The following is a 27,173-nucleotide window of genomic DNA, read 5'->3' as shown; positions in this document are numbered from 1 at the left end:
GGACTGTTCCCGGATGGCTGGTGTTATTCAGGTAGTCTGCCCACTTACCTGCGCCGATCTGAACTTTGCTGACTAATTACGAGGGGACTCTGCTCTAACCTTCAGGGTCTTCTTGCTTCGTGGCTTTCTGCTTCCAAGTGCTCCGTCCTGCAGCGGCTTTGACTGCCCTAGGCTTTGCTTCATTTCCTTGACTCAGAGAGCCTCCTGGGCTTCCCCTCTGTGTGCCGCAGCCTGAAAATTCTCTCAAGACCACAGGCTGAGCACTTTGAGCACCGTGTCTTACTCTCATTTCTCTAGGATCCTCGTATTTGTTGCCTGATGTCCAGAGTCTAAAAAGAACATCACGTCTTATGTTTTGTTTTGTTTTGCTTTGCTGGTTGTTTCAGGCAGGACGATCCATCTGTTGTGGTGGTGTTTTTTTAGCCACTAAGCTGTGTCCAACTCTTTGCAACCCCACGGACTGCAACACACCAGGCTTCCTTGTCCTTCATCATCTCCCAGAGTTGGTTCAAACTCACGTCCACTGAGTCAGTGATGCCATCCAACCATCTCATCTTCTGTTGCCCCCTTCTCCTCCAGCCCTCAATCTTTCCCAGCATCAGGGTCTTTTTCAATGAGTAGGCTCTTCGCATCAGGTGGCCAAAGTATTGGAGCTTCAGCTTCTGCATCAATCTAATCCCTGTCATTCCTGAAGAGGAGTGCTCTGTATAATAAAATTTATGACTGATGGTCACAGGAAGGCAATGATATTGAAGCAATCGGGTCAATGAGTAAACTGTGGTTTAATTCTTTCTACTAATTTCCTAAATTTTTTTAGAAAATTATCTGCAATTCTCTGGATAAAATGTTCTTGAAATAATAAAAATATGTTAATAAAGACAGTGTGACAGTAAAGTCACGTGAAGTTAGACACTAAGTTACATAGAGAGATTCTTTTGTTTCTCGGTGTTTCCCATACTGTGATTCTTCAACCTGAGCTGAAGGAGGGGCCATTAAGGATCATACCCAAGAGTATGATTGACCCATATCTTTACTACTATTTGCAGTATCAAGCTTCTGGCAAAGTTGGGTCAACTCCCATAAAATGTGAGGTTTTCCTGCTCTCTTTTGCTGGATGATCATTTGTTGGGTCATTTGAGGTACAGCAGTTGCACAGAAGCATTTAAGACTTCAGAGATGACATATTAGCATACCACAGCACAGACAAATACCAGGAGAAGGATTATTACCAGATTTGCAGTCTCTGTCCCAGCAAGGAGCTGAGAGTGACCAGACTAGCTAAAGATCACATTCTCCATCTGAAAAGCCTGTAGAACCAAATATAGGGTTATAAGCAAAATTGTATACTGTTATGATTGATTTGTTTGCATTCCAGATCATTTTTTAACATTAAAGATCCAAGCAAAGCCTTTACAGATACGAACAGAGCATTCTTGTCCTCTGCCCTCTTCCATGAATCTCTCAAGGAAGGATTTATATGCTTTTGGTGGGATTATCTATTCTGTCTTCTAGTCTTTAAATCATGGCAAGCAAGATTCTCCTTAATTTCTTGGCCTTTTGTAAAACATAAAACATGAGATGAAGCCACTTGGAGGAGAAAACAATCCATAAATTTAGAGTGAGTAGTTTGGGTTTTTAAATCAAAGTCCAGACTTTCTCCTTCTTCAGTTGAATTTTCAAATGACCTATTTTCTAGAAGAGAAACTGCTGGATCAAAATGAATGCTAGATCCTGTCATGAAGGTAGGTATCAGTTTACCAAAGCAGCAAGTTTCAATCCAGTTTCAATCCAGTTTGACAGCAAGCACTCAACGATCTGGTTTTGGCCAAAACAGGATGGTCTGATGATGTCATAATGATTTGATGCCACATCCAAGAACGTTTCAGTGCCAGGCAGCAAACTTTTTAGTATCACAACGATTAGGTAGATCAAAAGCAGACTAAAAGTAATGTGACCTACCCACAAGGTCTGGGAAGGAGATATAGCCTCCAATACATACCCTAGTCCTCTTCAAGTTCTTTTTTTTTTTTTAATTTCAGCTACTAAAGTTAGCTCCCACAAAGGCCCTCAGGTCTCGTTTTGACTGGAGATATGAACTTCCTTTTCTAGAGATGCAAAGTAATTTTCTTTTTTAGATTTCTTGCTGTTGCGGTGGCCATCAAAAAGTTAGCAAAGGTGAGTTCAAGTACCCAAGAAACCAACTGATTAATTATAAGAAGCTAGAACCAAGCGAAACTGAGTGGCTCCAGAGGTAAATGTGTACAAATGCAACAGTCAGTTTGGTGATGTGTTTTAGCAAGTACAGTGTGGCCAGAGGCTGGGCCCAGAGAAGGGACCAGAAGTGGAAAGGGCAACACGAAGGATTGAGCCTTGTAAGTAACACAGGTCAAGTAGCTTTAACCCAGCTAGAGAAGAAAGAAGATAAATAGCTGGAGAAATAAAAGAACAAAAGAATTCAGGTTAGAGCATGACAGTCTGTAGTCTTGTTCTGTGGGACTCAGTTGGAAGATATCTATACTCTATACAATCATCAACTTGGTCAAAAGTTCCGAGTAGAAGCCTTCTGAAGATCATCTTCTTCTTGGGGGTTTCTAAGGCCCCTCAGCTTAAGGCCTCCAAGACAGTTTTAATTAAGACACATGAGCCACCTGATGTGAAGAGCCAGCTCATTGGGAAAAGACCCTGGGAAAAACTGAAGGCAAAGGAGAAGGGGAGAGCAGAGGATGAGATGGTTGGATGGCATCACCGACTCGATGGACATGAATTGAGCAAACTCCAGGAGAGAGTGAAGGACAGGGAAGCCTGGTGTGCTGCAGTCCATGGGGCTGCAAAGTGTTGGACATGATTTAGTGACTGAGCAACAACGACAAGACACACGAATCCAAAAAATCAATCCCTTGGAATTTTATTGCTGTTCTAGTTGTTAATAGTACTTGATAACATCCTTTCCAGTGGGCTTTGGGGATTGTCTCCATTTAATGTCTCTTTCAGAAGACTGGGTTTCCAGATATTAGAATATAAAGTTTGTTTAAGAGGATAATGAGGAAAAGCTGCTTGTACCTGTTAACACAACTGGTGTACCACGTGAATTCCTGCAGCATTTGACCATGTCTACTCCCATAGTGTGGAGCCTAGAATTGTAAGTGATATTCACAAATACCTGGGCCATCCTGTTACTAATTTCTGGGCACAGAGACCATGAGTCCTGGAGGCAGATGACCTCATTGTCATGAAAGTCAATGGCAATCCTTTAAATCATGGAAGGCTTAGAAGCCCTCAGAGCTCTACTAATTTGAATTTTAGAGCTCTTTTTGTTCTCTCTTCTTTTCTTGGAGATTCCTTTTTTTTTTTTCTTCCTTCCTTTCTTCCTTTCCTTAAGATTGGAGATGATATACACAGTAATGAGGCTTCAGGGCTTTGCAAAGCTCTTTAAGAATAGTCCTGAGAAAATGGAATTTCCTGTGGTTGACACATTCCAGTTCCCAATTGGGAACACAAAATCAAAGGAAAAAATTGCTGTTGTAAGAGTTATCCCACTGCTGGCATATACCCTGAGAAACCATAATTCAGAAAGACACATGCAGCCCAGTGTTCATTGCAGCACTGTTTACAATAGTCAGGACATGGAAGAGACCTAGATGTCCATCAACAGGTGAATAAATAAAGTCATGGTACAAATATATGGTGGAATATTACTCAGCCGTTAAAAGGAACGGATTTGAGTCAGCTGAAGTGTGGTGGGTGAAGCTAGAGTCTGTTATACAGAGTGAAGTAAGTCAGGAAGAGAAAAACAAATATCTTGTATTACTGCATACATATATAAATACACTGCATAGAAAAATGGCTCATCAGTACCACCAGCAGGAACAGAGACTCAGATGCAGAGCATGGGCTTGTGGACACAGTAGGGGAAGGAGAGGGTGGGACAGCTGCGAGAGTAGCACAGACCTATACACACCACCATATGTGAGCCAGAGGGCTAGCGGGGAGCTGCTGCGCGACGCAGGGAGCTCAGAGCAGTGTTCTGTGATGACCTGGATGGATGGGATGCGGGGTGGGACAGGAGCGAGGTTCAGCAGGGAGTGGAGAGAGATATATACACACTTATGGCTGAGTCATGTTGTTGTACAGCAGAGACCAACACAACATTGTAAAGTAATTATCCTCCGATTGAAACAAAAAAATAGAAGAATTATAGCATTTCAGAAAGGAAAGACTTCAGTCCATCCCCAAAATAATCAGTGTTCAAAAGATACATTCAAACTCAGTTATAGAGAACAGCTGCAGGACATTTACTTGGAGATGAGCCAAAGAGCCCTGAGATTTGGGTTCTCACTCATGTCCCACCTTTACTCACATTTACCATCGCACCAAACTTCCACTGGTGACAAATGAAATATATGTTTCAGAGCGCCCACCAACCTTAACAATTTTAGTGGCATTTCTCCGTCAGTGTTGACTGAACACATTAGCCATCTTTCCATCCTAGGGTGGGGAGCTAATGTCTTGCATTCTATTATAGCCTCTGTGCGTCTCTCCAAAGACTTGGCTTCCTGGTATACTATGAGGGTTGCAATCCCAGTGGGGGCCGCCTTTCTGACTAATAACCAGCCAGGGCACTGCCTTCAGCCTCATGGTATCCCCTTTGTACGAGCATCTACTTTGCGACAGCCTCAGAGCATGCAAACACTCTTTGATTTGCTGCCCATTCTTAATCAGGGTTCCCACTAAGCTTAAGAACGCTCTGCAGTCAAAAATCATAGATTATCTCACAAGCATAGCTACTTCCAGTGTATATATCAAACTTATTATCTCCATTCTGCCCTTCTGGGTGAAGTAAGATTTTCAGCTTAACTCTTGTGTTATTTTCCTGTTTCAGTCTTAAGAAATGACCCATCAACAACCATGAGTAAGTCTGAGGTTTCTGGGAGCCGTCTTATAAATATATTGAGGGTATAGATAGTTCACAAATGGAGATTACGGAGTCAAAGCTTTCTCCCTTTTTAAAGCAATAGAGAAACATAGTAAGATCCACAGGAGAAATGCATGGCAATATGTGAGGAACTGGAGAAATAACAGAATTTTGTAGGATATAAGCCTGCTTGCTGAGAAATACCATGTCATCTTGTCTCAGTGATAAACAAAGGATGCACTCCATGAAAGACCAACACAATCAGAGGGGACCCCAAAGCCAAGCCAGTTCCCGCAGCTTAGACACTGTGTGTAGGACTTCACCACCGAGTCAGGAGAAGCACTGGACAGCTCCTGGTCACCAATGATCCCCATGAAGCTGCATCAGAACCTGAAGGGCTTTGTCTCTCACGTAAAAATATGTAAAAATGATTCCACAGGCACCAAGTGGGAGGTTGATAAAAGGCTAATTCTGACTCACAGAAAGCCTGTTAATGTTTAGGGTTTGGAAACAGATAACTGGTTACCCAGGACTTAAGTCACATCGCAGCATCAGAGAATTTGGGAAGCCTCTGTCTGCAATGAGACCCAGAAAACTCCTGAATTGTGTCTTAGTGACTGGTGGGGACACATTTTGAAGGTTCAGGAGTCTGTGATAAATGAAGGATTGACCTCCATAGGATACAGCATGTCCTGGGTAATGAAGTTACTGTAACAGAATTGTAACTCCTCTTCGAAAACCTTCTGCCCTTTCTGAGCTAAAAAACAGTAAGTGGACAGATGGAATCTGTCTTAAAGTTTATGAGCTTACCTCATCTTTCCAACACAACAAAAGGTCATCAACATATTATATGGGAATAAATCACAGGGAAATTTAAGGTCCTTGAGGTCAAAGTTGAGAAAAACTGATACTGTTTCAGTTCACCCTTGCGGCAAAACTGTAGATATGTTGTCGATTTTCCCAGGAGAAGCAAACCAACATTTGCTATACTGATAACAGGCGCTGTGGAAGAGAGCAACACAGTGTGCAAATATGAAACACACACTCTCAGCAGCAGCAGAGACAAACTAGCACGAGCGTTGGGTGCTACAGGCAAGGAGGGGATGCCTATTCTATTTATGGTCCAGGGGTCCTAAAGAAATCTACATCTCTAAGCAGCAGGGGGTTTTGTTTTACCCTCTGTGTTTGACTTGGTTGCTGTTGTTGTTGGCTGTACTGTATCACCAGGACTGTGGTGTGTTGTAAGAACTGGAGCCCAGCATGATGAGTCCTTTCTCTATAGGACCTTTGACTATTGACTTTGGTCCTTCTTTAGATTCAGCTTTACGAGGGCATTGTATGAGTTTGAGTAGAGAATGCTTCATTTTATTTCTTCATCTTCTTAGCTTATGTAGGTCAGTTTTTTTATAAACATCCTTACTGCTTATGGTATCTATAAGTGTCTTTAACAAGTCTTATTTCCTCTGGCTTCTTAAAAAATTAAGATATGATTCACACATCATAGGGCTTCCCTGGTGACTCAGCTGGTAAAGAATCCACCTGCAGTGCGGGAGACCTGGGTTCAATCCCTGGGTTGGGAAGATCTTCTGGAGAAAGGAACGGCTACCCACTCTAGTATTGTGGCCACTCATCATTTTAAAATATACAAATTCAATGGTTTAGTACATTCACTATGCTCGAAGACCATCACTATAATCTAATTTTACAATTTTTCCTAAAAGAAACCCATACTTGTTAGCAGTCAGTCCCAAATCCAGTCTCCACCCATCCCCTGGAAAACGCAAACCTAATCACCTTTCTGTCTCTCTGGATTTCCCTGCACTGGACATTTCATATAAATGGAATACACAGTGTGTACCCATTTCTGTCTGGCTTTGTTCACACAGCTTACTGTTTTCAAGGCTCATCCATGTTGTAACATGCATACCTACTTCATTCCTTTTTACGGCTGATCAAAGACAGACACAGATGGGTACACACCACTTTCACATTGGCTTCCCTGGTGGCTCAGACAGTAAAGACTCTGCCAGCAATGCGAGAGACCTGGATGCAATCCCTGAGCTAGGAAGATCCCCTGAAGAAGGAAATGGCAACCCACTCCAGTATTCTTGCCTGGAAAATCCCATGGACAGAGGAGCCTGGGGGATGATAGTCCATGGGGCCCCAAATAGTCAGACACAACTGAGCAACTAACACACACACACATACACACACACACACACACTTACCCATCCATCACTTGATGGACATTTGAACAGGAGAAGGAAATGGCAACCCACTCCAGTACTTTTGTCTGGAAAATCCCATGGATGGAGGAGCCTGGTCAGCTACAGTCCATGGGGTTGCAAAGAGTCAGGCATGACTGAGCAAAACTTCTTTCTTTCTTTTCCTATCATGAATAATGCTGCTAATGAACATTTATGAAATATTCATAATGAACACTTCCATACAGGTTTATGTATAAATGGGTTTTCACATCTCTTGGTTATATACCTAGTAGTAGCCGTAGTGGAATTGCTATGTCATGTAGAAATTCTACATTTAACTTTTTGAGGAACTGCTACACTGTTAAACTCCCCACTGTGCCTGCATCATTGCACATCCCTATATGAGGGTTCCAATTTCTCCACAGCCTCACCAGCACTGGCCTGATGTCAATGATGATGATGATGAAGGTGAGGTGTGCTATCCTAGTGACTGGGAAGTGGTATATCATTGTGGTTCTGATTTTCATTTTCCTAATGATGAATGGTGTTGGGCTTCCCTGAGAGCTCAGTTAGTAAAGAATCCGCTTCCAATGCAGGAGACCCTGGTTCAATCACTGGGTTGGGAAGATCCCCTGGAGAAGAGATAGACTCCGCTCCTGGTGGCTCAGTTGGTAAAGAATCCGCCTGCAATGCAGGAGACCCTGGTTCGATTCCTGGGTTGGGAAGATCCCCTGGAGAAGGGATAGACTACCCACTTCTGGTGGCTCAGCTGGTAAAGAATCTGCCTGCAGTGCAGGAGACCTGGGTTCAATCCCTGGGTTGGGAAGATCCCCTGGAGAAGGGAAAGGCTGCCCACTCCAGTATTCTGGCCTTGAGAATTCCACGGACTGTATAGTCCATAGGGTTGCAAAGAGTTGGACACAACTAAGCGACTTTCACATCAGCCATGTTGAACTACTATTTCATGACTTTGCTTGTCATTTCCTCATTGTTGTTGGAGAAATATCTATTCAAACTTTTTGCCCATTTTTTAATTGAGTGATTTATTTGCCTTTTTATTGTGGTAAGGATTTTTTAATATGTTCTGAATACTACATCATGGCATCTGGGCCCATCACCTCATGGCAAATAGATGGGGAAACAGTGGAAACAGAGGCTGACTTTATTTTTCTGGGCTCCAAAATCATTGCAGATGGTGATTGCAGCCATGAAATTAAAAGATGCTTACTCCTTGGAAGGAAAGTTATGACCAACCTAGATAGCATATTAAAAAGCAGAGACATTACTTTGTCAACAAAGGTCCATCTAGTCAAGGCTATGGTTTTTCCAGTAGTCATGTATGGGTGTGAGAGTTGGACTGTGAAGAAAGCTGAGTGCCGAAGAATTAACGCTTTTGAACTGTGGTGTTGGAGAAGACTCTTGAGAGTCCCTTGGGCTGCAAGGAGATCCAACCAGTCCATCCTAAAGGAGATCAGTCCTGGGTGTTCATTGGAAGAACTGATGTTGAAGCTGAAATTCCAATATTTTGGCCACCTGATGTGAAGAGCTGACTCATTTGAGAAGAGCCTGATGCTGGGAAAGATTGAAGGCGGAAGAGAATGGGGACAACAGAGGATGAGATGGTTGGATGGCATCACCAACTCAATGGACATGGGTTTGGGTGGAGTTGGTGATGGACAGAGAGGCCTGGCGTCCTGCGGTTCACGGGGTCACAAAGAGTCAGACACAACTGAGCGACTAAACTGAACTGAACTGAATACTAGATCTTTATACAGATACACAGACTTACAAATATTTTTTCTCTCTGTGAATTTTTTTTCACTTCCTTTCTGAACAAATTCATCAAATAAGTCATCCATAAGCCTATAAATCTTCTCCATAAAGCAAGTTTGCTTGTTTACAGAAATTCTAGGAACTTGTACTGTGCTTAGTCACTCAGTCATGTCTGTGTTTGTGACCTCATGGACTGTAGCCAGCCAGGCTCATCTGTCCATGTGGGATTCTCCAGGCAAGAATACTGGAGAGAGTTGCCATGACTTCCTCCAGTGGATCTTCCTGACCCAGGGATCAAACCCAAATGCCCTGCATTGCAGGCAGATTCTTTACCATCTGAGCCACAAGGGAAGCCCTCTAGGAACCCAGTCCTTTTATAAAATATTATTACAATATTCATTAATTTAAAAAGTAGCACTTTTTCCATGTGAAATGTCAACTGTTATCTAAACTTTAATATTGAAAGAAAGGTGAAAAGAGGTGAATGATTACAAGAAATAGTGAATTTTCATATTAAACAAATAGAAGGCATATTATTAGACAATCTAACTATACAAATACCATAGACCCATACAGTATTTCTCTCAGTTCAGTTCATTAAACAGCCTTATGAGACAGTAAAGGATTCTATTAACTTTCCTGTATGCTAAATGAAAATTTTAAGAAGCAATTATTCCTGTGTCCAATGAGTGACACTGTAAAACCAGCAAGTCCTACATCAAGAACTAAACTCTGTCCCATGGTTGTTCTGAGCTAAGAACCCAGGCCTTCTAATTAGGTTGAAAGGCTCAACTCTGAGCTGAGAATGGAGGGCCCTTGGGCACCTGGAAAAAGATGTGGAGACTTGTCTCTGACAGTGAAAGTGCCTGTCATCGTACACAGCAATTTTGTTCCTCGAGGCATATGTAAATTGTGCTATTTTCAATCAAATCTGTTTTACATGTACCAGAAGTTTTGCTATTTAAAAATATATTAAATCCTTTTAAAAACAAAGAACACTTTGTGAATAAAAATTGCTTTTCAATTAATCTGTACTGTAAGTTTGGATTTTCAAATATTGCCCTTTCTTAAAATTGGACACATCCTGCAATGAGATGACAGCTGAACAATGCAGATTATTCTGCAAAGATGGAAAACAGGGGGTCAGCATGTACTTGGGGGTAGCTTCGGTTTCTGTATTTTGAGGAATGTTTTGGGTCTGGAAAAAATTCAGAGATGAGCAGCTACAATGATTAACTTAATGGAAATTAAGACCCTCGAGACAACCTTAGTGAATTCAAGCTTACTTCACTTGAAACAGAGGAAGCTAAGGTTCTATTTGTTCCCTATCTTCAAAAATACACAATAAAGGGTAAAGGTTTATGGTAAAAAGAAATAAGCAAGAAGAAAGCAAAGCATTATTATGATTAAGTAAGGATAAGTATAAATAAGAGCAAACAGTACAAAGAAATGTAATGACAAAAACTGGCTACTCTGGGAGGTTACGAGTAAAATCTGTTTAAAACTTCCCATGATGTTTGTAGAACACTACATTGCTTTGTGTAATATTATAATTTATAGAATAATGTAATTCTGTAATATTAATATTACAATAAGGTTATATATAATTTAGATGGGAAAAACATGAGACGGCTTAGATAGAAGTGTTTAAGCAGCCATGGACAAGAAAACTGAAGAGGAAAAATTATTCTTTTCAAATCATCTTCCTTCTGACTCTTCTATGCTTCTTTTTGCACCCCATCAGCCTCAAGGATCCCGACATTATTTCTTCCTTGCATCAGCTGGGGATGTTATGCACTTTGATTTACTCATTGATTCGCCAAAGGTTAGCTGATCCCTGCGATACACCAGAGGCTTCCCAGGTGGCATTAGTGGTAAAGAACTTGCTTGCCAATGCAGGAGATGTAAGAGACACGGGTTTGATCCCTGGGTCCGGAAGATCCCCTCAAGGAGGCCATGGCAACCCACTCCAGTATTCTTGCCTGGAGAATCCCATGGACAGAGGGGCCTGGCAGTCTACAGCCCATAGGATTCCAGAGTCGAACATGACTGAAGCGACTTAGCATGCACACACATGATACACCAGACTTCTGCTAGTGACCAAGGAAGCAACTGGCGGAAACCCCACCTTCCAGCCTTCCCTGACTTACCGTGTTTAGAGAGATGATAATCACACAACACAAGTGCAGGGAGGGCAGTCAGAGAAGATGCAGACAGTGGCACTATCACAGAAAGAGTGCTGAACCCATGTTTGTGGGGCTGAGGCTGGATGAGGGGATATACAGGGAGGGAGACAAAGCAAGAATGCCTGGAATGTTCAAGGAGCTGAAGCTGAAGAGGGAGAGCCCAGTGACATGCCTGGAGAGGACTTCATCAGCCACTCTACTGAGTTTGACCCTGAACAAGCTCTTGGGGGGGTTACAACGGAAGAAGGACGTGCTCAGAGCTGCTCTTCAGGAAGATGAGTTGAGTCACCAAGCAGAAAACAGATGAGAGGAGAGAAATACAGGAGCCAGAGGTAGGAGGACATTCCAACGAAGGCAGCAAAGACACTTTCAGCAGGCGCTGGGGGCCGGGGAGCAGGGGGCCAGAGTGAAGAGCGCCCCAGAGGTCATTTTCACTGGATTTGGAAATGGTTGATTGTGGAGGGGAAGAAGGCGGGGGTCCAGGAAGCTCACACAGTCTTACGAAGCAGACAGAGAGGGCTGAATTCCTCAAATCCAAGAAGAGCCCGTGACAAGACGTTTCCGGCTGCTAGATGAGGGTGGCAATGAGGGGCACTTTGAGATGCTGGGTCAGGAAGCATGGGCTCAGCGGGGTGACAGGCGTGAAGAAGCACGTGTGAGCAGATAGGAAGAGACCAGATTCAACACGGAGGACCTCAGGGTGCTCCATGGAGCTCCTACTTCCCAGCACACCAGCCACAGCAGCCTGGAGAGGGGCACACAGGGCACGATGAGCAAGAACCACCAGCACCCTGGGGTCTCAGCTGCTCAGAGCAGGCTGACAGATGAAGCCGCCCATGGGCCACCCTTCCCCACCAAAGCTCACGATGCCCTTCAGCCATCATTAAAACACTCCCCCTGCAGCCTCTGGGGAAAGCACACAGGTATTTGATGCCTACTCTGTTCAAGGACCTGGAGGGGCAAAGAGAACAATGTGTCTGTCCCTAAGGAGCCCCTGGTCTAGGAGGAAGCGTAGACCAGTGGGTGTAACGATAACACGAGTAGTCAACAACAACACCAGGAGTCAACAGCACAAGATGGGATTCCAGTGAGGTCCTGGGGATGGAAACACGCAACCCAAGTCTTCAAGGGCCATCTTGAGGAACAACATAGAAAGGGGGAAACAGTAGGAGCCACAGACCGTGCCAAGCCATGGGAGCTGGAGGACTGGGAGGAGCATGGAGATGAGGAGTGAGGTCACCCTGTCTGGGAGCTGGAGCTTGAGGAGCAGGGGATGCTGGGAGGTGATACTGGAGAGCTAAGCCAAGGGTGTGGGTGTCCTGGACTTTCCCCAGGTGTGCTTAGTCGCTCAGTCATGTCCAACTCTTTGCAACCCCACAGAGTGTAGCCCATCAGGCTCCTCCATCCATGGGATTCTCCAGGCAAGAATACTGGAGTGGGCAGCCATGCCCTTCTCCAGGGCATGTTCCCGACCCAGGGATCAAACCTAGTTCTCCCACATTGCAGGCGGATTCTTTACCATCTGAGCCACCACGGAAGTCCGACTTACCCCATAGGCTGCTGAAACTGCACTCTACCTTAGGGAGAAAAGGGAGGAATTTTAAAGCAATAATATGTTCAGACTAAGGTTGCTGACAGGTTTTCTATTTCTACAGATGGCCAAACATAAAGATATCTGTTAAAAGTACAGCCTGTTTTGAAGCATAACAAAGAGTGTCTTAATTCTGGGAATAAACATTAAGAGATACTACGAAATAACTTTTCTAGACTTTTATTTTGTGGTTATCATCAATGGGTAATGTGTGTGCATGCTTCATTCTAAAGGTACCAGATCAGAGTCAATGAAAACCCAGCCTTCCTTCCACACCCAGACCACCATTGCTCCCAGTTTCTTATGAGTCATTTCGAAGAAATAGTCAGCTTCCTCCCTCCATTTCTCTCTCTCTCTCTCTCTCTCTCTCACACACACACACACTTTTCTTACACAGCGGCACACAAAAAACACTGCTCCATCACTGCTGCCACAGAGCATTTCCTGGAGAGCATACCTGCAGAACCGCTTCTTTCTTTTTAACAATGCATAGTCTTCTCTTATATGGACGTGCCATTAGCCGGTTTCCTGTTTCTCTATTGATGGACCTCTATCTGATAACACTCCTTTGCTACCATAAAAAACCATTGTAGTAAATATACTTGTACATCTGCTATTTTTATGTAAGTATGGGAAAGTGTGTAGGATGAATTCCTAGAAGTGGGGACTGCCACTCTTAGTTCCTAGAATGCATGCATATTTTTAATATTGATAGACATGATCTATTTGTTCTATATGAGAGATATAAATACTCCCCAAAGCAATTAGTGCCTGTCTCTCTATATCATTGCAAAATCCTTGTGATGCCAAACTTCTTGGTCATTGTCAGCTGAAAAATGTTACCTCTTTGTAGATTTAATCTGAATATTTTTGATGAGCTAGATTGAACAGCTTTTCTTATGTTTAAGAGCTGCTTAATTTTTTCACTGTGACAGATCTTATTCTTGGCCCATTTTTCCAATGAATTGTTGATGACTTTTTTATAGATTTGTAAATGCTCTTCATGTATTAAAGAAAGTGATTTTTTTGTGAAATGTTGCAATAATTTTTTATTTTTATTTTATTTCATATGTAATGTTTTTGCCAAACATAATTTTCTTTAGTTTTAGGTAACCAGATTTATCAGTCCTTTGTTTTTTGTATATAGCTTCTGGATTTGGAGTCAAATTTATAGAATTTTCCTGTGCCAAGTTTATTTTTTAAAAAGATTTTCCCATGTCATCTATTTTTATAATTTTATTATTATATGTATAACTTTTTTTTCATTTGAATCTTATTTGGATGGAAAATAAGAAATTCAACTAATTTCTTCCAGATGTTGTACTATAATTACTCCAATGCTATTTTACTGAATATCAACATTTTCCCAATTGATTTGAAATCTCACTTTTATAATATACAAAATATCTAGAGTGCTTAGACCAGTTTTGGTTACATTGATCAATCTATTTATACAGTAAACCACATTATTTTAAATAAAAGGAGTATGCCCCCTCTCTATTCTCCCATTTCGAATGTGTATTTATTTTTCCTTAGAAATTTTAAAATTGGTTTACCTGGCTTCTAAAGAGAATAAGCACCAGTTCCTGAAATAATTCTACTTTATTTATTTTATTATTTTATGGTGCTGTTGGATTGTATTCTTAATACTGTTCATCTGCAAAGATTATTGCATCTGTAGTTTTCTTCTGGTATCTTATTTTTGTTAAAGTTGGCAGGATAATATCGAATTCACAACAATAAAAATAATCTAAAAATTGTCCATGTATTCCTTTGATATGCTCTAGAATACCTTAATGATGTTGAAATGATATGCTTCTTAAGTGTTTGGTAGAATTTCTCTATGAAATCATCTGAACCTGATGCTTTTCTCAAAAGGATGCTCTTGACAGCTTTCCCCTGCAATAATTCATCTCTTTAAACGTTTCCTTTTCGGGGGTGGTCAGTTTTGGCAAATCATCTATTTTCGGGTCTTTCTCATTGCAGGAAGATTTTTTACCAGCTGAGCTACCAGGGAAGCTCTCTTCACTTCTATTTTAGGGTCTGAAATTGTTTATGCAGAAATAAGTCATTTGTTAAGATTCTTTAATTTCATCTTGCTTGTGCTGACTTTTAAACAATGCATAACCTCAGAGTTGTGAGTTAAGTTTTATTTGGAGCAAAGTAAGGACTGTAGCCCAGGAAATAACACCTCAGAAAGTTTTGAGAAACTGCTCCAAAGAGGTAGGGGTAATGTCCGCATATACGTGACTTTGGTGAAGGGTGAGCCCGTGTTTTGCAGAAGGTTGCTGCTAGTCACGAGGGGCGGTTACCACCACACAGAATTTTAGTGCTTTTCTAGATTTGAGGAGATATAAGAATTGGGCTTATAAAATCATCTACTGAAAATCTAACTATTTGAAGACCTATTCGCCCAGTTTTTCCCAGAGCACAGAGTGCCTCATTTCTAATCTCCACACTGAAATTCCTCTTTATTTTGTTATTATTTTTCTTCTTCTTACATTGCCTTCATTATTTGTTCTCATCTTCCTCTGATGTTGATGTATATATTGAAATCCAAAAACAGTACTCAAGCCTGCAATTTTTTGTTTCATAATTTCTAAGTGGAGTTTAGTATTCTTATTTTCAGGTTTGCTCCAGTTTCAGTTCTCGTTTTCTCTTTCCCTCAGTAGTAGCTTGCTGCTGCTGCTCCTGCTAAGTCGCTTCAGTCATGTCCGACTCTGTGTGACCCCATAGACGGCAGCCCACCAGGCTCCCCCGTCCCTGGGATTCTCCAGGCAAGAACACTGGAGTGGGTTGCCATTTCCTTCTCCAATGCATGAAAGTGAAAAGTGAAAGTGAAGTCGCTGAGTCATGTCCAACTCTTAGCAACCCCATAGACTGCAGCTTACCAGGGTCCTCCATCCGTGGGATTTTCCAGGCAAGAGTACGGGAGTGGGGTGCCATTGCCTTCTCCTCAGTAGTAGCTTACATGGTATATATTTTGCTATTATCATCATGGCTTACATTACTGCTTTATTCTTAATTAACAGATACAGATTTTTCCTTTTTAATATCTAATCTGTTTCATTAACATTAGAGAATGTTACTATTTTTACTCTTTGGAAATTAATGTAATTTTTTGATAAAATTTTGTGAACATTTTAGTGACACCTGAATAGAAGATATAGTCTTTTTAAAAATAATCTTTATTGAAATATAATTGGTTTATAATGTTGTGAGATATATTCTATTTTAAGGATATAGCACTGATTTATCTTAATAAAAAGTGCCCTCTTAAATATTTTTTTGTCTGTTTGATCTGTGATGAACTAGGAAAATAAATCAAAGAATCTTTACCCATGAATTTGTCTATTTCTCCTTGTATTTTTCTTTTCATATTTATTGTTTAATTTTTAAAATATTGATGCTGTTTGGTGTGGTAAAAAGATGTGCTGTGATCTCTTCGTTATAAGTTGCACTGATTACTACTTTAATTGTCAATGTTTGTCTAACTTGATGCTTTTTCCCCCCAAGTCTAAACTCATCTTTGACTTTCAATGCACTCCTTTTATATACTGTGTTTTGGGTTACTCAGATCTCACAGTTTGGCCAAAGCTGGGGCATACACATGTGTTTCTTATTCTCCTGACTGCCCTCATGTGATTTTTTTTTTTAAGAGAGGAGGCAAGACTTCTTTACTCTGTCATCTAATAAAGGGAAGTCCCCTTTCCATCCTATTCAAGTCTTCTAAAGAAGTTGTCTAACTTAGATACAAGGGCTTCCCTGCTGGCTCAGTGGTAAAGAATCTGCCTGCCAAGGCAGGATACACGGGTTCAATCCTTGGGTCAGGAAGATCTCCTGGACAATAAAATGGCAACCCACTCCAATACACTTGCCCGGGAAATCCCATGGACAGAGGAGCCTGGTGGGCTACAGTCCGTGGGGTCATGAAGAGTCAGCACAACTGACTAAACAGCCACAACAGCTGAGATACGTAGCCTTCCACTCAGCAAACACGTAGGTAGAACTTGTTGACAATCAGGTGCTACACAGGTGCTATGGCCACCACCTGCCCAGACGTGAAAGCCATGCTTCCAGCGCCTCTGACGGGACCGAGGGGCCACTGGATGAGCTCTGCTTTGAGCTGGCAAAACCTGACATCACAGGAGACTTTGGGATCGGTGTCCAAAGTCGCACCCCAAAGAAGTCAACAGCTGAGCTTCAACAAATCCATATATGATCAAAATCCTGTCCTGGAGCCAGCAATTTACTTTGGTTTGAAATCTAAGCCCCAGGCAACAGCTGCTCCCGCCTCTCACGCTCGCATGGAGACGCTCTCACAAATGCCTGCACAGCTGGGAGTTCAAACGGTCTATTCTTTCAAGCCAGTTGTTCCCTCAAACATTTGTCCCATCTGCCCAGGATTTTCCAGAGCTGGACCAGTGCTGCTGGAGTTTGTTGCTACATCCTGAAGCCCAGGCCAGCTGCGGATCTGAGGCTGGGCCCAAATGGTGTCGACTTACTTGCAGCTGTCCTAACTCGAGCCCAGCAGGCCCTCGGCACAATTCCCCTGCGGGCCTAAAAAACCTTGCTGTCTCTGATATTGTGGGAACAGGCACTGGGTTATCTGCCTTTTTGTGTACAACTCTTAGATCTAGGAAATGAACTCAGGGTTCAAATAGGTGTATGTATTAGTTTCTCAGTGGTGTTTGACTCCTTGCAACCCCATGGACTGTAGCCCACCAGGCTCCTCTGTCCATGGGATTCTCCAGGCCAGAATGCTGGAGTGGGTTGCCATTTCCTTCTCCAGGGATTTTCCTGACCCAGGAATCAAACCCAGGTCTCCTGCATTGCAGGCAGGTGCTTTACTGTCTGAGCCACCAGGGAAACCCAAATAGACTACACAAACCTGATTTCTCATTAAGGTAAAAAGTTTAAAATTAGGAAATAACCTGCTTTTACAAAATATCATGGATTTAAGGATCTGAAAGAGCTTTGCACGTATCAAACATTCTCCTGTTTTAGTCTGCCCAGGGTGGTTGAATCGCTAAAAGTTAAAATATTCTCATTTGAAAAACAAAGAAACAGGGTGATTGATTACCTCGGGTGGAAAAGCGCAAAGCAAAGGAAAAGAGCAAAGCAAAGGCTATTATGCACGTGTTTTTGGATGATCAGCTACTTTAACACAAAGGGAGAGACAGACTCTTGATTAGGTGAGCCCTGCTAATTAAGGGTGACCTTTGCTGAGGGAAATGTATTAGGTTTATTCAATAGTTAATAATGAAAAGTCATCTCACCTGAGAAGGTGCGTGGTAAGCAAAATGAGGATTTTCAAGGAACCTCCATAAACTGGGAACAGAATTTTGACTCAAGTTTAATTCAATGAGAACCACATATATAAAATCACTGCAGATGGTGATTGCAGCCATGAAATTAAAAGATGCTTGCTCCTTAGAAAGAAAGTTATAGCAAACCAGACAGCATATCAAAAAGCAGAGACATCACTTTGCTGACAAAGGTCCGTATAATCAAAGCTGTGATTTTTCCAGTGGTCATGTATGGATGTGAGAGTTGGACCATGAAGAAGGCTGAGACCGAAGAATTGATGCTTTTGACCTGTGGTGCTAGAGAAGCCTCTTAAGAGTCCCTTGGACTGCAAGGAGATCAATCTAGCCAATCCTAAGGGAAATCAGTCCTAAATATTCATTAGAAGGACTGACTCTGAAGCTGAAGCTCCACTACTTTGACCACCTGATGCAAAGAGCCTAGTCATTGGAAAAGACCCTGATGCTGGAAAAGACTGAAGGCAAATGGAGAAGAGGACAGCCGAGGATGAGATGCTTAGATAGCATCACCAACTTGAGGGACATGAATTGGAGCAGGCTCCAGGAAATGGTGCTGCAGTCTATGGGGTTGCAAAGAGTTGGACACAACTTAGCAGCTGAACAACAACAACATATAATATGTATTTTCTTTCTTTTCATGCATGTGTTTTTTCAAACTTTTAGAAGATATTATTATTTTAAAAGTATTACTTAATCTCTAAACTTCTTAGTGGTTAAAACAATGTGAAGAAGACTCACAATATGCAAAGCCTTTTTTGGTTAAAAAGAAAAAATTCCCAAGGCAGCTAAAAGACTTTTTAAAATGCATGAATGTACTTGAAGCTAAAACAAAAACAATGTAAATGGCTGACCAAAAAAGACAAGAGATTCTGAAGGTACTCAGAACAATTTCTGGAACTAATAGGAGCAAACGATCTGTTGAAAAGAACTCACACTGACCTCAACTCAGCTTAGGACCTGAGGAACCAAATTAGGAGCCAACTCCACAAATAAACTACTAATTATTTTTGAAAGCGAATTGGGACAGATGCAAATGGCACAGATCCACATGAGACATCTTTTGTTCAGAGTTTCTGAGAGAAAAGTAGAAAATCGCCCTCGCAGTAACAGTATCTTTGGGGACTCTCTCTTGACAAAGACACCCTCTTTCTTTATGTAAAATATTAGGAATCACTCTTCCCCTTGGGTGCCTTGTCACTTCAATCGTGTCAGACTCTTTGTGACACCAGGGACTATAGCCCACCAGGCTCCTCTGTCTATGGGAGTCTCCAGGCAAGGATACTGCAGGGGGTTGCCACACCCTCCTCCAGGGGATCTTCCCGACTCAGCGGTTGAACCCACATCCCATGTGTCTTACGTCTCTTCCATTGGCAGGCTGAGAAGCCCTTTCCCCTCACATGTGAAAGCATGTAGGATAACAGTTTGCACTTGATCTGACTCTCCAGTGGAAACTTCCCCTTCCTAACACAGTGAGATGAGAACAAACACTGATTTACTCCGGCTTTGCATACAGTAGGACCTTAATATGTGGCTATTGAATGGCTTGAATGATGATGATCACACAGCAGAGCTGTTTCAAGCTCAGCTTGGAAGCACAGAGGGAAGCCCTGATACTGGAAACAGACAGCCCCACTGGCCCCCACTTCCTGGCGCCATCGCCCTTGGGTCACCCCCTCCCCTTGGGTGTAGCAGGACCCACTGACTGTCTTCTAACAAACAGGACATGGCAGAAAGCATGAAACGTCCCTTCTGAGGTCAGAGATGGTGGCTTCCATTTTATTACTCCCCCCTGCCCTCTCTTACACTCAGGGAAATGCCACCATGTTGGGATGCAGCCTGGGAGATCCAACCAGTCCATCCCAGAGGAAACCAACCCTGAAGGTGCATGGGAAAGGCTGCTGCTGAAGCTGAAACTCCAATGCTCTGGCCGCCTGATGCAAAGAACGGACTCACTGGGAAAGACCCCAGTGCTAAGAAAGACTGAAGGCAGGATGAGAAGGGGACAACAGAGGATGAGATGGTTGGATAGCATCACCGACTTAATGAATGTGAGTTTGAACAAACTCAAGGAGATAATGAAAGACAGGGAAGCCTGGCGTGCTGCAGTTCATGGAGTTGCAAACAGTCAGACACAACTTATCGGCTGAACAATACCACCATATGGAGGGCCCACCCATGTGAGGATGGACACAGGTCTTTCCACGGAACCCTGAGATGACTAGCCCTTGCCATCACCTTGATCCACAGAGACCCTGAGCCAGAGCTGCTCCTGCATTCCTGCGCCACAGAGACCGTATGAGTAAAAACATGCCTCTAAACTGTGGAGTAATTTGTTGGCAGTGATGGAGAAAAAAAATGCTTGTACCGTTAAGGAGAACATTACTCCAGGGAGTGGGCCGGCCACTGAGGGAGGGTCCCAGTCAAGGAAGGACAGCACACTCGAGCTGCTCGGCTGTTTAGAAACATTGTTCCAGATGTCTACACTTCCTGATGGCTGCATCAGATTCTGAATGATTCTGTTCTCAGGCCCTTCAGGAACCAACTGAAAGATGGGAAAGACGAGACTTTCAAGTGACATTTGAAGCATCACTAAGACCTTCCAAGTTCATTAACAAAGGCAGCCCAGGCTCTCTCTCCCGAAGCCCAGCAGTTGCCATCGTGTCCATCACCCTCCTGGTGGCACTCGGTCAAGGGTCCCTTTGCTCCCCTCTCTCTCTCCTTTCTCCACACCGTCAGTCACACACCTGCCAATCTGCATCCGGTTTGGCTCTGTCTCTCAGGTCTCTAAGTACCAGGTTCTTACGGCCTCCATCAGGGAGTGCCACGAAGGCCTCCCAGAATCTCCTGCCAGGCTTTGTCCTGCCTGGTATCATCAGACCAACTGCTCAGCAACCACCACTTCACCCCAGTAAGCCTGAAGATGACTCCGCTCCAGCGAGCCCCCTTATCGGCCCAAACCCCATCTTGTCCACTGAAGGCCCACACTTTGCACCTGCTCTCCTCCTGGTGCACCCTGCTCTGAGGTCTCTTCCTACTAACCCACAGCCACATTTGGCCTAAAGACTCAGATCCAAACAGAACTCATTTGAGAAACTTCCTATGCCTCCCAGATCCACTCATGCTTTGCACCCTCTTGACCCGGAGGTGTAGACAAACACCATGCTTCACACGGATGACTTCTCTTCTCAACTCACTTGAAAACTTGCTGATTCCAGCACCCCAGGCTTCTTTTGTTCCCACATTTCCAAAAAAAAAAAAAAAACCTGCAGTCTCTGGACTTAGATGAAGAGAACAGAAGAACAACATTATCACCTGGGCATCCTTATGTGCCAGGTAATTAATAAGTGTAACTTCTTTAATTCTCACCTCAAACCTCTGAGATGCATTTGTGCGTCTGTATTTACTAAATGGGAAAATAACATGGGTAAGATGTCCAAGTTCACCCTGCTGGAAAGTGGTTGAGCAGCAATGTAAACTCAGGGCTGGAGACTGCCAGGTCTGTGCTCTTCACACTTGCCACACCAACCTCAATACAAAGTGAAGAAGCTAATTGCACCTAAATTAGCATGCATTGAGGTGACAAAACGATGGGGTGGGTGGCCTGCAGGGACTGCCTGCCTGCATCCCAATCTCACCTTCCCTTCTCCCACAGGCTGGTCAATTAGCTTCCGTGAGACAGAGCTCTCCTCTTACCAGGAGGACGGGGGCAGTAGTAAGTGCCCGGGGATGGTGCGCGTTCCGGGGGCTGACGCACAGACAGTGCTCAACGCTGAAGAAAAGGCAGCACCGCTGCTCTGGGCTGTGCTCCACCATCCCATCTCTCCCGGAGCAGCTTTACCAACACACACGCGTAAACTCTGTCTTTCCAAGGATAAATCTTTTAACATGCCCAACGTTTTCTTAGATTTTTGTGCGACTTGCTAGAATGATTTCCTGCTTATGGTATGCACTCTATGTTGTTACTGTTCAGTCACTTGGTTGTGCCTGACTCTCTGCGATCCCGTGGACTGCAGCAGGACAGGCTTCCCTGTCCTTCATCATCTCCCAGAGTTGGTTCAAACTCAGGTCCATCGAGTCGGTGATGCCATCCAACCATCTCGTCCTCTGCTGCCCCCTTCTCCCCCTGCCCTCAATCTTTCCCGGAATCAGGGTCTTTCTAATGAGTCAGCTCATTGCATTAGGTGGCCAAAGCATTAGAGCTTCAGCATCAGTCCTTCCAATGAATGTGCTAAGATGTGCTTAGTCGCTCAGTCGTGTCCAAGTCTTTGCAACCCCATGGACTGTGGCCAATCAGGCTCCTCTGTCGATGGGGATTCTCCAGGCAAGAATACTGGAGTGGGTTGCCATGCCCTCCTCCAGGGGATATTCCCAACCCAGAGATCGAACCCAGGTCTCCTACATTGCAGGCGGATTTTTTTACACCTGAGCTACCAAGAAAGACATTCCACTGAATATTCAGGGTTGATTTCCTTTAGAATTAACTGATTTGGTCTCCTCACTCTCCAAGGGACTCTCAAGAGTCTTCTTCAGCACCACAGTTTGAAAGCATCAATTCTTCAGCACCCAGCCTTCTTTTTGTTGTTGGTGGTGGTGGTGGTGGTTTTTTTCATTCAGAATCTCAATACTATTTTAATGGTCAATTAAGTATAATTTCAGAAAAAAAATTTTTTGTACCTAAACGTCAGTAGTCTATATATATTTTTTGCTAGTCATATAAGTACCCAGAGCCCAATTCAGTCTTCTTGTTTAGTTCAGATGCACAGACCAGAATATGGGAATAGTTAGGAAAATATTTTTTAAATTTTTTTAATATAAATTTATTTATTTTAATTGGAGGCTAATTACTTTACAATATTGTATTGGTTTTGCCATACATCAACATGAATCCACCACGGGTGTACACGTGTTCCCCATCCTGAACCCCACTCCCACCTCCCACCCCATACCATCCCTCTGGGTCATCCCAGTGCACCAGCCCTGAGCATCCTGTATCATGCATCAAACCTGGACTGGTATTTCGTTTCATATATGATATTATACATGTTTCAATGCCATTCTCCCAAATCATCCAACCCTCTCCCTCTCCCACAGAGTCCAAAAGACTGTTCTATACATCTGTGTCTCTTTTGCTGTCTCGCATACAGGATTATCGTTACCATCTTTCTAAATTCCATATATATGCATTAGTATACTGTATTGGTGTTTTTCTTTCTGGCTTACTTCACTCTGTATAATAGGCTCCAGTTTCATCCACCTCATTAGAACTGATTCAAATGTATTCTTTTTAATGGCTGAGTAATACTCCATTGTGTATATGTACCACAGCTTTCTTATCCATTCATCTGCTGATGGACATCTAGGTTGCTTCCATGTCCTGGCTATTATAAACAGTGCTGCGATGAACACTGGGGTACACGTGTCTCTTTCCCTTCTGGTTTCCTCAGTGTGTATGCCCAGCAATGGGATTGCTGGGTCATATGGCAGTTCTATTTCCAGTTTTTTAAGGAATCTCCACACTGTTCTCCGTAGTGGCTGTACTAGTTTGCATTCCCACCAACAGTGTAAGAGGGTTCCCTTTCCTCCACACCCTCTCCTGCAGTTATTGCTTGTAGACTTTTGGATAGTAGCCATTCTGACTGGCGTGAAATGGTACCTCATTGTGGTTTTGATTTGCATTTCTCTGATAATGAGTGATGTTGAGCATCTTTTCATGTGTTTGTTAGCCATCTGTATGTCTTCTTTGGAGAAATGTCTGTTTAGTTCTTTGGCCCATTTTTTGATTGGGTCATTTATTTTTCTGGAATTGAGCTTCAGGACTTGCTTGTATATTTTTGAGATTAATTCTTTGTCAGTTGCTTCATTTGCTATTATTTTCTCCCATTCTGAAGGCTGTCTTTTCACCTTGCTTATAGTTTCCTTTGTTGTGCAGAAGCTTTTAAGTTTAATTAGGTCCCATTCGTTTATTTTTGCTTTTATTTCCAATATTCTGGGAGCTGGGTCATAGAGGATCCTGCTGTGATATATGTCAGAGAGTGTTTTGCCTATGTTCTCCTCTAGGAGTTTTATAGTTTCTGGTCTTACATTTAGATCTTTAATCCATTTTGAGTTTATTTTTGTGTATGGTGTTAGAAAGTGTTCTAGTTTCATTCTTTTACAAGTGGTTGACCAGTTTTCCCAGCACCACTTGTTAAAGAGATTATCTTTTCTCCATTGTATATTCTTGCCTCCTTTGTCAAAGATAAGGTGTCCATATATGCATGGGTTTATCTCTGGGCTTTCTATTTTGTTCCATTGATCTATATTTCTGTCTTTGTGCCAGTACCGTACTGTCTTGATGACTGTGGCTTTGTAGTAGAGCCTGAAGTCAGGCAGGTTGATTCCTCCAGTTCCATTCTTCTTTCTCAAGATTGCTTTGGCTATTCGAGGTTTTTTGTATTTCCATACAAATTGTGAAATTATTTGTTCTAGCTCTGTGAAAAAGACCGTTGGTAGCTTGATAGGGATTGCATTGAATCTATAGTATACTCATTTTCACTATATTGATTCTTCTGATCCATGAACACGGTGTATTTCTCCATCTATTAGTGTCCTCTTTGATTTCTTGCACCAGTGTTTTATAGTTTTCTATATATAGGTTTTTTGTTTCTTTAGGTAAATATATTTCTAAGTATTTTATTCTTTTCATTGCAATGGTGTATGAAATTGTTTCCTTAATTTCTCTTTCTGTTTCTTCATTGTTAGTGTATAGGAATGCAAGGGATTTCTGTGTGTTGATTTTATATCCTTCAACTTTACTATATTCATTGATTAGCTCTAGTAATTTTCTGGTGGGGCCTTTAGGGTTTTCTATGTAGACGATCATGTCATCTGCAAACAGAGTTTTACTTCTTATTTTCCAATTTGGATTCCTTTTATTATTTTTCTGCTCTGATTGCTGTGGCCAAAACTTCCAAAACTATGTTGAATAGTAGTGGTGAAAGTGGGCACCCTTGTCTTGTTCCTGACTTTAGGGGAAATGCTTTCAATTCTTTTATGGTCCAACTCTCACATCCATATATGACTACAGGAAAAAACATAGCTTTGACTATACAAACCTTTGTTGGCAAAGTGATGTCTCTGCTTTTTAATACACTGTCTAGGTTTATCATAGCTTTCCTTCCAAGAAGCAAGCATCATGGCTGCAGTCACAGTCCACAGGGGTTTTGGAGCCCAAGAAAATAAAAAAAATGGAGACTGTTTCCATTGTCTCCCCATCTATTTGCCATAAAGTGATGGGACAGGATGCCATGATCTTAGTTTTTTGAATATCAAGTTTTAAGCCAGCTTTTTCACTCTTTTCTTTTACCTTCATCAAGAGGCTCTTTAGCTCCTCTTCACTTTCTGCCGTTAGGCTGGTATATCTGCATATCTGAGGTTATCGGAATACCAGATCACCTTACCTGCCTCCTGAGAAATCTGTATGCAGGATGTACTCTAAACCATGAAGTAAAAACCAGAATCCATACAATCAGAATTTTCCCAGTCACTAAGCTGTGTAGACTGATTCAAACTCTTAAGAGCTACAGGCATATTTCACAGCACAGAAAAATTGCATTTTATTCCTGCTAAGACAAAACAAACAATGGTAGTATTTTTCAAGATAGATAACAGAAGATAGACAAATGAAGAAAGAGATGAGAGAGAGAGAGTAGTCTTTTGCCACCAACAAGGTGGATATAATACAGACAGACATAGAGCAATGATATTTTTGGAGGTAGAAACAACTCTAGGTTTCATCAGCTCCCTGCCCCATCCCACCTGCAATTCTACAAACAAGAAAACTGACAGCCCTGCTCACATACATAAAGACAGAGAGATCCTATAGTCTCTTCCCTTTTCCTAAGATGGGTTTTTTCCCACTGCACTCATCCTGCCCACTCCCCACTTAGATATCAACTGAGGTCTTCAGTTAGCTATTTTTATGCCCTTAGAAAGTTTAGTTGCTCAGTCATGTCCAACTATTTGCGACCCCATGGACTGTAGCCTACCAGGCTCCTCTGTCCATGGGATTTTCCAGGCAAGAATACTGGAGTAGGTTGCCGTTTCCTTCTCCAGAGGATCTTCCCAACCAAGGAATCGAACCCACGTCTTCCACATTGTAGGCAGACACTTTATCGTCTGAGCCACCAGAGAAGTCCAGAGGTTAAGTATAAATTTATACCATTACCATTGCAATATTTCAGTCCCTGCATGCGAGTGTGTGTGCTCAGTCGCTTCAGTCATGTCCAACTCATTACAATCCTGTGGCCTATAGCCCACCAGGCTCCTCTGTCCATGGGATTCTCTAGGCAAGGATACTGGATGGGTTGCCATATCCCTTCTCCAAGGGATCTTCCCCCACCCAGGGATTGAACCCGGGTCTCCTGTGGCTCCTGCATTAGCAGACAGATTCTTTACCACTGAGCCACCTGGGAAGCACTTCACTCCTTACTCAATTCCTTTGGCTGTACAAAATTATCTCAGTCTTCCTTATCACCTACTCTTCCACCCACAAAAGGAACTTTTAAACATTTATTTCATGGGCACCTCCCAGGAGCCAGTGTTGCTTTGCTAACGATGCATCATTGTTCTTCAGACGGGATGCACAGCCCATGGGTGGGGTTCCTGGCTTGGGCTGGCTTATTCCATTTCCAAAAGCTCCAAGAACAGAAGGGACTAGATAAAAGGGTCCACACAGAGCCCTCCCAGCAGCTCCTGGTCCAGCCAGGTGCTGTGTCGCCTACTCCTGTTCTCATCCATCCTTGCTCCTCTTCTCCCCATCAATACCTCAGTCCCCATGCTCCTTTGCTCCTTTGCTCCCTCATGCTTTATAAGGTCCAAGGCAGTGGTCCCCAACTTTATTGGCTCAAGAGACCAGTTACATGGAACACAGTTTTACCACAGACTGGGGGTGGAAATTGGAGCAGGAAATGGCAACCCACTCCAGTACTCTTGCCTGGAGAATCCCAGGGACGGGGGAGCCTGTTGGGCTGCCATCTATGGGGTCGCACAGAGTCGGACACGACTGAAGCAACTTAGCAGCAGGGGGTGGAAGGGCTGGTTTCGGGATGATTCAAGCACATTACATTTATCATGTGCTTCATTTCCATTATTATTACATCAGCTCCACCTCAGATCATCAGCCATTAGATCCTGAAG

Source organism: Bubalus kerabau, chromosome 9, assembly GCF_029407905.1.
Source record: "Bubalus kerabau isolate K-KA32 ecotype Philippines breed swamp buffalo chromosome 9, PCC_UOA_SB_1v2, whole genome shotgun sequence".
In the NCBI taxonomy this organism is placed as follows: Eukaryota; Metazoa; Chordata; class Mammalia; order Artiodactyla; family Bovidae; genus Bubalus; species Bubalus kerabau.
The sequence above is the reverse complement of the archived record's forward strand: the minus strand, read 5'-3'. Positions refer to the sequence as shown.